At 44.9% G+C, this 9,209-nt stretch overlaps 1 long non-coding RNA gene across 1 annotated transcript; it reads left to right on the top strand.

Moving 5' to 3' along the window:
• The first annotated feature begins 4,326 nt into the window (after window positions 1–4,326).
• LOC120648367 lies at window positions 4,327–6,637 on the top strand. Its single transcript, XR_005664932.1, has 3 exons — window positions 4,327–4,934; window positions 5,844–5,907; window positions 6,263–6,637. It is a non-coding gene; the product is annotated as an uncharacterized LOC120648367 (long non-coding RNA).
• The last annotated feature ends 2,572 nt before the right edge of the window (window positions 6,638–9,209 follow it).

Below are 9,209 nucleotides of genomic sequence, written 5' to 3'. Positions count from 1 at the left end.
AAAAATCTATTGGATAAAAATTTGGTATTTCCTATTAGATTTGGACTCTTGATTTTGTGACGTAAAAAGATGTATAGGTACTTGAGGAGCTATGCATGTTAAGAAGTGTTTTTTATCTAGAAAGAGACGAGAGAGTGCTCTACATGGAAAAAACCTCGACCTGTGGGGAGCAAGACCGCCCCCATAGTATTGTGTTGCAGGAAGAAGATTCCCTCACACATGTTAAGAAAACTCCAGAACCCCCACCCCACCCGTACACAGCGGCACCGGAGCTCTTGTGAGATGGGACCAGCCTTATACTTGTGCTTTGAAGTGGGACGGATCAGGGAATTTTTTTTCAACACAGTAAACTATGCCACCCCCGACTAATAAATTCGCCCCGACAGAGGTCAAACCTGGGATGGGGGGTGCCAGGCGCACGACAGACCAACTGGTCTACCGTCGCTGGGAAGAGTGCTCTACATGGAGAGCGCAACAATAGCCAGTGCACGTAGATTTGGGCTACGACAATAACAATTCAGTTGTGCAACCATGTTACTAGATCGGGTACTGCCCTAACATTTTGGTTCCACTGAGGCATGGTCATCACTATAGGCAAGTAGCAACGAGAAGCAGCAAAAATGCCAATATCTTGCTGTGGACAACAGGGACGCATCCTCAATTACTGCGTTGTAGCGGGGCGGAACTCCTTAGGAATTAAAGTTTTTTTTCGAGGAGCTGGCTGGATCCCATTAATTAAAAGAGCCAGGCTCTTATTGACAACACCCTATAGGAAGTACAAATTGCAGCCAAGTCCATAGCATCCATCCTCCAGAGGTGACAATTTGCGTACAAGACCTTGATAAACAACAAATTTGAAGCTAAGGTCCTTGGATCTTGACACAAAGCTCCAAGTCACCACACCACTTCCAGTTCCGCTGGAGTCGAAGAAGAAGCACGATGGGTAGGAGAGAAGCTCAACAAAGATGCCCGAGGAGACCTTCAACAATTTGTAGCCGCAAGATATCTCTCCTCTGGTAAGCATCGGTCGTCATCGTCTTGACCTTGGAAGAGAATGAAACTGGCGACGCTGAACAAATCGACAACCTAGAAGAAGTCCATAACTTCCACATCAAGCATCAACCAAGACAAGAGCCCCATAGAAGGGAAATCCAAGCCCTCATCTTTCAGAAGAATGGAGCAAACTAACCTACCAGGGTGAGCCCTACCCCGCCGAAAGCGCATAGAGGACCAAAAGCTTCACAGCTGCCTCGCCAAAGCCAACGCCGGATCCGCCGCTATCAACATCGGGGAAGGCCCCGAAGCACTTTATTTGCCACTTCGTAGCCCATCTAGCATGCCATGGATGACGAGCTCACCCAAAGACGAAGCACAGGGCCAAGAGGTCCACCCGACACCAAAGAGAGACCACGGAGAAGGGAGCTAAATCCTAAAGCCTAGGTAGTAGCTATACAAGTGGACCCACACATCAATTCACTGGATCCCCACTTCCTCCATTGCTGGAGCCCGAAGCGGCCATCAGAGGCGGGGAGCCGGTGAAATCGGCAGCGGACCAAGGAAATCGCCTTTTCGCCTCTCTCTGGGCTGTAGCAGAGAAAGGGGAATAGGAAGCTCCTTAGGAATTAAAGTTGAAAAATGAACAAGCACAAAGGAGATGACTATACATTGCTTGCACAACAATAAATTTGTTGACCGCTGGCATATTGGCTATAGAAAAGATGCAACAACTTGAAGAAAAAGGATATATAGAGCACCAGCAATTGGAGACAAGATAGATTTGAATATGATCAAAATTAAATAGGATTCATCTACTACATGTTAAGGTTTGGATTCAAACTTCAAAAATAAATTTTAATGATTTTTTGGCGTATACATTGATCCATTCACCTAGATCTGTCTCTTAACAAAAAAACTAAGGATAATTTGCCACCATAACTAAAATATTTCAACAAAAATGTACAATACCAGTCCAATAAAAAAGGAATATGTATTCCTTTTAAATGGTAAAAGCTTCATATTACTTTTAATACATAACAAAAATATATTTTAAATGAGGTATTCTAAAAATATGTCATATAATTGGACGATGAAAAAATATAGATGGTGTCGTCGTCTAGGATATCATGAGTAAAAATTTACAATGACATGGCAAACAAAACTATTCGCATAAATTTCCTTTTTAATAAAGTACAAAAGTTACTCCTTTTTTGTAAATTACAAAATTTACTCCTTATGTTTTTCAAATTATTGGTCACTTTAGTTTTGTTCTAAGTCAAACATCTCTAATTTTACCAAATTTGTATAAAAATATGATAATTTTCATGATAATAATACATATACTATCATTGCATAATTTATGGTGAAACTAATTTAGTAACGTAGGCATTGCTATTTTTGAAACAAAGTGAGTAGGATAAAAAACCTACCTACCCACGCTATTTGCGCGGGACACCTCGCTAGTATATTATTATGACACAGTACTGTACGTACGATGTTGCAATCTTTCAATTCTGCAACTGTTATTTTACACAAGTGGGTACAATGTAATCTTTCTCCAACTGTTGTTTTAAGTGTGACCCTCCAAAAACATATAATCTACTCTTATGGGCGTGTTTGGAGAACTAGCTCTTGGCTATTTGGGCTAGAGCTATTTAGTCCAAGCAAATAGTCCTTCACATATTTGGATCCAAGTGCTATTTGGCTCATAAAGTACGTACTTTTCCAATCATTTGATTGCCACTTTTTCAAAAGAAAGTGTGAGAGAATCAGTGGAGCCCGCCTAAAATAGTCCAAATAATCACCGCTTGGGTGTGATAGTTTTTTGAGGTGGGCTATTTGCAAATAGCCGAGAACTAGCCCTCATGTTTGGGAAGTTTGGGCTATTTTGGGCTAAAGAGGGTGTGCTAGAAATAATCCCTGGAATCCAAACATGCCCTATGAAATGTTCTATAGAAGCTATCTATATCTAGCTAGATTCTATCTTATAATCTATATGAGATCCAAATAATAAAGAAGGCTTTGATTATTAGTTTAACCTTAGCAATTTTTGTCAAGTGGCCACCCATTTTTTAAGCTTTTTATTGTCTTCTCCTTTAGTTTTGACAAAACCATTTTCAAACAAACATAATGCAAGCATACATGGGTAATATCTTCCTGTCCCATACATACATACATACATATATACATACATACATACATACATACATACATACATACATACATACATACATACATACATACATACATACATACATACATACATACATACATACATACATACATACATACATACATACATACATACTCCCTCCGTCTTGAAATGTAGGGCATTTCAGAGTTCAAATTTTATACTTAAATGTAAGACATTCTAAACTGAGAATGGATCAAATCATCTTAATTGTGCATCATTTTTTGATCTTTTTCAATAGAAAAACATGCATGCCCCATATAGGAGGAGGTGCATGTGGGGGAAGTGCATGGGAAAGAACATGCTACATTAATTATCACATATTCAGTTAACCAAATAGAGTTCCAATACTTAATAATTAGGAGTAGATCTCCATAATCTGTTGAAAAAATCTTAGAATGACCTATATTTTAAGACGGAGGGAGTACATACATACACACCTCATACGTAGGGTGGTTAAATTAATATATTTCTGCTCCGTGTGAGTGCAGCAATCAGGGGCGCACGTACGCCATCATCATATATGGGATATATAGGACTCGAGAGCGGCGGCGACCGACGCGCGCGCGAGGCAATTTGTGTCGTGGCTCGATCGGCTCCACGCCTGGGTGGCCTTGCATTGCATTGGCTGGTCCAGTACTGGTGCTTATCGGGACCAGTCAGTCATCCGGCAGGGGCTGCCTGCTGGTCCTGCCAGAGCGCGTCGTCGCTAGCGCGTGGAAGGGACGGAGGCGGCGGGCGGCGGGGCGGCCGCCGGCGGAGGGGGGAATCGGACAGCGATCGACATGGAGACGAGCGCGCGATTCGCGGGAGCTCCTCCGACCACCCCTGAGCTGTGAGCTGGATCGGAGTAGCTTTTTGGTGGTCACTCTCGCGTCGCGAGAGAATCGATACCCGCCTGCTGAGCCACTCGTCCGCGCGCGCTTTAATTTGCAGGGAGTCTGGGACATGACAGTCGCATCATCTCTCCTGCATGTTGTAATAATTATTAAGCTAGTAGTAGCTTGCAGTACTACCCGTGTTGCTGGGCCTCGCAGCCATTATTCATGTGCAGATCGATCTACTTTGAGATGAAGTCTTCAGCACAATCACTACCGGAAACACGAAGAGTCCTGACGGTATAGGCCGACCGTCAGGAGCCCAATCGGTAGAGTCCGCAGCCCCGTACCAAATCGCCCAGCCAGAGAAAAAACGAAGGGCCGCCGCACCCTTGTCCTCTCCGCTCCACCCTGCTTCTCAGAACCAGACCGCCGCCGCCATCGCCGCTCGCGCTCCTCCGCCTCCGCCTACCTGCTTCTACCTCCACACGCCCACGAGATCCTCTCCGCGCCGCCGCCGCCTACATCCAGGCCCATGCCGCCTCCCTCGAGCTCCTCTGCCTCCACCTCCCTCGAGCTCCTCCCGACCCTAACCCTAGGCGGTGCCTCCGCACCGGCGCCATGCTTGCCGGCCGGATCCACACCGGAGCCTCCTTCTCCGGCCTCGGTATTAGGTGGATCTACCCTGACGCCGCCACATCCTCCTCCCGACATCGGGCCAGTGCTGCTCCTCCCCAACCTTGGGCTGGCGCACTCCTCCCTGAGCTTAGGCCGGCGCTGCTCCTCCCCGACCTCGGGCCGGTGTACTCCTCCCGGACCTCAGGCCGGCACTGCAGCTCTCTGACCCCAAGCCTTCCCCACACCGGCACAATGACACCAAGCCCCCTGCTTCCACGCTGAGGGCTTCAAGGCCGACCTCTCTGGTGCAGGTATTTGCTTAGTTTCCTTGCGTTATCTGCATTTTCCATTCTAGATTCATTCCTTGATTTAGTTGTATTTGATATTTTTGCTAATAATTTAGTTGGATTCAGAGTGCAGGCATTCACAAGTTATTTATTTTGCATTGTGACCTTTCCTTACTTGTTCCTAGGTAAATGTCTTGCTGTGGTAATTGTTGGATGATATTGACCTTGGCTACCATGTTTAGCTAGCACTTAAAATGAAATTGAAACTTCTTTTTATAGTTGGAGTGTAACTGTTGGCATTATGAATATAATTATATGATTATGGAAATAGAAGGAATTCATTTTAAAATTTGCACGAAGGTAGAAGGAAATTGATCACTATTAGTTGTGTAATGACTAGCAGGCTGCTATCTGATAGTACCTTGGACATTGGCGAAACTCTTCCATCATCCTATTCTGTAGAAAACTTTGGGAAAGCACAAATATGCGGAGCCAAAGAGGATTGTGAAACCAGAAGAGATATTTCCATTGCTTTATTTTGACTACTAGTGTGATGCGCTGGGATGACTTGTAATTAGTCGATAGATAAAGATCATCGATCTTTTGTTATGAAGTCATGTGTAGCCATTGACTTGTAATAAGTGATCAGTTAGTTTAGTTTTTGTTTAATATGTTCATCTCAAACTCCGAGCCCCTCGACTTAGTTATTTTGTTTCTTTAATTTTTCCCCTTCTGTGTTGCTGCAAAGTTGATTATTGCCACAGTTAATTTCACTAGCTGCTAGCTGGTTTGATGCCAATAAACAGGCCTGGTTCACAGGTAGTCAGCCCTGGCTTTGTTCATCCAGACTTCAATGTGCACACTGCTAATTGTTTAAGTGAATTACTGTTATTTTTCATGTTTTGATTGTATATCATTGGTTGTGGCTTGCAGAAAGATGTGAGAAAGCGAAAGCTAGAGCCAAGGAGCTTGAGAAGCTGCACCTAAACTAAGGAAGGTTAGTTTTCTTATCAAAACAATGACATGACTTTTTTCATGCATTCTCATGTCATATAGCAGCAACTTCAGGAAAGTATATCTTCTAAAAATGAGGAAAACAAAGATATCACAATAACTCACCTAGACATGCTTGCAAGATGAACTAGAATGAACTCATGTCCTTTTGCCACCTATATGATACTGAATTTCAGTTTGTAACATGCATTATCTGCCTTAAGTTGAAATGTCTTTTTAGGTCAGAACTAGATGTAGGCAGCAAGATGAATTGCTAGTCCTATCATTACTAGTCCTTTTCAGTTTTGACAACTTCAACATGGCTGCCATTTGATTGAATTAATTTGGTTCTTGGTCAGGTACAAAAATACAGCGAAATAGAGTTAGCATGAACTGCCATCCTTTATATTACTACAGTTCAACTTCGATGTGAACTTCAGTTACCTTTTGTTTCAGTTGGAGTTATATCTGTCATTTTAAGTTCTCTTTAGATTTGAAAAGATGTATATTTAGTGCATTAGTTATTTTATGTCAATAACTTGATGGATGACAATGTGATCTGTATGTACAAATTGTGAATGATATGTATATGAAACTATCCTACAAATTGGATTTGTTGTAATCATGGATGTGCCTGCGTGTGTGTATATTATTTTCTTATCTTTTTTAGCTGGTTTAAAAATTGTAATCATAGATGCAGATCTGTATGTGTAAATATATATTTTTTTAGCTCTTTTAGCTGGATTCCTAACGGTTTGCCATCAGGCATAGATCTTCAGGAGGGCATCCTTGGGATGGCCGACAGGAACTGCCGACGGGAAAGGATTCCTGTCGGTCAACCGACGGGAGAAGCCAATCTTTCCTGATAGCGGGGTCCTGTCGGCCAATTCCTGATGGTGGGCCGTCAGGAATTTCATACCTGACGGTATTTCAGCCTTTCCTGACGGTTTTTAGCCTTTCCTGACGGTGTACTGTATGCGATTACCCCCAAGCGAGAACATGCCTTTTATGGGAACTATATATACCTCCAATACATTGGGCAGTGTGGGTATTATTTTACCTTCTTGCTAACATATACTAGTGTGTATGAAATTTCTGAAGACTTTTTTTAACGGGTCGGATGGAGTACCTTTAAGAAGCTTTAATAGATTGAGTGTGAGAAAGATTACGGACGGTTCCAGCTTCCGAAATCAGAGTGTCGTTGGTGAATGATGAGCGGCGCGGTTAAGCTAGCAAGGCCGCGGAGCGGGGAAGTAGATCCGGCGGCCCGGGGCCGAATTCGGTAGTCACGGGGCTGGATCTACTAGGCGCAGCGGCGGTAGCTCCCCACCCCTTGTGTGACCGTCTGTGGTGGCCGGCGGCTGGATCTGGCACCCCCAGACCCAGATCTGCTCGGTACTATGGCGGCGGCTTCCCCCACGGTCGTCGCCGGCGTGCGCATGATCGTGGAGCAGGTGCGCCGGTCCAACTGCTGGGTGGTCTCATGTTGGTCTGCGGCGTCCATCGCAGTGCGTGGATGGGTGCTCATGGTGGCCGGCGGGCGGTGCACGGTTGGGCTGCTAGTGGGCGGCTCCTTGTATCCAGGGAGGCGGCCTCTTCGGTGGCCGACCTTCTTGTGCTGGCGGGCGGACTTGGCTCGGTGGGCACAGGGAGAAATCTTAGCCTGCGTCATGCCGGGCGGCAATGGTGCTGCTTGTTGCGGTGTTTTTTTTCGTTGGAGGCTTTGTCAACGTGCTATCCTATTTGCAGGTCCGTGAGTATCTGAAAGTGATCGGGTGCTCTAGTCTAAGAGGGGGAGGGGGTGAATTAGGCACTCGAAAACCTTAACCTATGGCTCCAACTAGTTTGCAAAAATATTTAAACTAAAACAATCTATTTAGATGTGCAACTATGGTTCTTCTAGTGTGAAACCCTCATCCCAAAAAAGTTTTGCAACCTATAGCCAATCCTAGCAAGATACTACACTAAGAAAGTAAAGGCACACAAGTTGCAATATGAAATACGGAAGCTAAAAGAGAGGGATGAGAGAAAGCAAACTCTCGACACAAGGATATATCCTGTGGTTCGGTTTGCGACAAAGGCACCCCTACGTCCACGTTGTTGAAGCACTCACGAAGAGTATCGCTTCCCGGCAATCAAGTCTCTTCCATGAACACAATCACGGTCACCTTGATCCCGCTTTACACTAAGGGAGCTTGCCCACGAAGGAGGGGTATCCGTCCCCCGCACAATGTTGTCGACGCCGCTCCACACCAAGCCAGAGGGTCGTTGATGTGCCGGCGAGCCACCAATGCTCCAAGGGGACGGCACACCGAGATACAATGGTTGGTTCACTCAAGAACCGTAGCACAAGGATCTCAACCTTGCTTACTCACTTACTCAAGAGCTAATCTAGCACTCACACTCACAAAGCTAGTGTTAAACCTAAGGATTTGATCAATATGCACTTGGGTTGGCTTGGAGGTGTTCTTCAATGTGTATGAGGTCTCTCTAGTCTCCAGCAACAACAAAATAGCCGGGGTGAGGCGTATATATAGGCCACCAAGTCTTGGAGCCGTTGCTCCAACGGATAGCTGAAATCAGCAAACCATCGGTTGAACCGATGCCTCTGCATGGGGTAGCGTCGGTTCAACCGGTCACTCACAGCATCTGAACTAGCCGTTGGACTTCCTGACTCGCCTGCTGATCCATCGGTTTAACCGATGATTGGGTGTCGGTTAAACCGGTGACACTTGATCTTCATGTAGCCATTGCACTCTTCTCTTCTTGCTGATGTCATTACACTGATGCTATGCTCTGATGCACCGTCGGTTCAACTGGTGCTAAAGACTTGGCTCCTGAGCGTTTGACATCATCTCTGAACAATAGTATGTTGAATGCACTGATGCTTGTCTCTGACCCGTCGGTTAAATCGGTGCTACTGAGTTTTCCTTACTTGACTCAGTTGGTACACCCAATTGCACCGATGCATAGGGCGTCAGTGTATCCGGCAACCATCGGATGCACCGATGGTAGGGCGTCGGTTAAACCGGTGCAACTAATCCTGCACTGTTTCGTCCAATTTGTCGCGGGGATCATTTGGATGCTTGAAATATATTGTCTCTGGATTTTTACTATGCTTTGACATCTTTACGACTGATTGGACCAGTCATCTTGATGGTGGATTTGACTTGGCGTCTCGACGATAGATTGGACATGCGTCTTGATGATGAATTAGACGTATTGAATTATATCCATGGGACATAATAACTCCTACAAGTGTGATCTCACAAACTTATTAGTCCCATTGATTATGTTGTCACTCAA

Source organism: Panicum virgatum, chromosome 9K (assembly GCF_016808335.1).
Source record: "Panicum virgatum strain AP13 chromosome 9K, P.virgatum_v5, whole genome shotgun sequence".
Lineage (NCBI taxonomy): Eukaryota > Viridiplantae > Streptophyta > Magnoliopsida > Poales > Poaceae > Panicum > Panicum virgatum.
This window is presented reverse-complemented; position numbering and strand designations above follow the sequence as displayed.